The sequence below is a fragment of the Nannochloropsis gaditana genome (assembly GCF_000240725.1).
Source record: "Nannochloropsis gaditana CCMP526 unplaced genomic scaffold scaffold790, whole genome shotgun sequence".
In the NCBI taxonomy this organism is placed as follows: Eukaryota; class Eustigmatophyceae; order Eustigmatales; family Monodopsidaceae; genus Microchloropsis; species Microchloropsis gaditana.
In genome coordinates this window covers 264-1159 of record NW_005803163.1, presented here as the reverse complement: position 1 = coordinate 1159, position 896 = coordinate 264, and positions in this window count along the sequence as shown.

Here is an 896-nt window from a genome sequence, read left to right as displayed (position 1 = left end):
CCTCCTCCTCCTCCTCCTCCTCCTCCTCCTCCTCCTCCTGCAGTCCGCCCTCCGGCCATGCAATTAATAGGAGTCTGACGCAAGCACCTTCCTCTAAACGGCTACGGCTGACGCGCCTTCGCCCTCGTGCCTCCGCGAAGGTGGGAACCTTTCGAGAAGCGGAGGAAGAAGAGGAAGAAGAGCAGGAAGTGGAGGAAGGGGAGGGTCCTGAAAACGGGGAGGAGGACGGGGAGGAGGTGATAATTGTGGAAGACTATCAGGGGAAACGAGACGGCAGTGGGCCCAAGACGTCCGAAAAGCTCGTGTCTTCCGTCGGACAAGATCCTGGTGTCCCGCGGCCGCCTCCTCCTCCCGCGCCTCCCTCCCATGCCAAGATGAGGAAGGTCGCCCCATCCCACCAACGACAGGCACGCTTCATCCGCAAGCTCGCCAAGGCCAGCCAAGAGGAGGCGGAGGAGGAGGACGGGGAGGGAGGGCGCCGGGAGAAGGGGGAGAAGACGGGCGGCCCTCCCCGGGGCACCCTGGCGGCTTTGCTGCCAGAGACAGAGGGAGGCAGTGCCAGGGCCCGTGCAGGAAAAGGGAGAGCGGCGGCATTCGCCTCCAAAGGGAAGGCAGGGACAGGAAGCACGCGGCTGACGCCCTTGGAGCAGCAGGTGGTGGCCTTGAAGAGGGCTCACCCGGACACATTGCTGCTGGTCGAGTGCGGTTACCGGGTCCGGTTTTTCGGGGAAGACGCCCTGAACGCCAGCCAGGTCCTGGGGATCTACACCTACATCGACCACGCCTTCTACGTGGCCTCCATTCCCACCCTCCGGATCAAGGTCGGCATGTGTTCTTCCTTCTCTTTCTTTTGATTCCCCAATTGAAAACGGAGGATGTTGAAACAGGGCAATCGG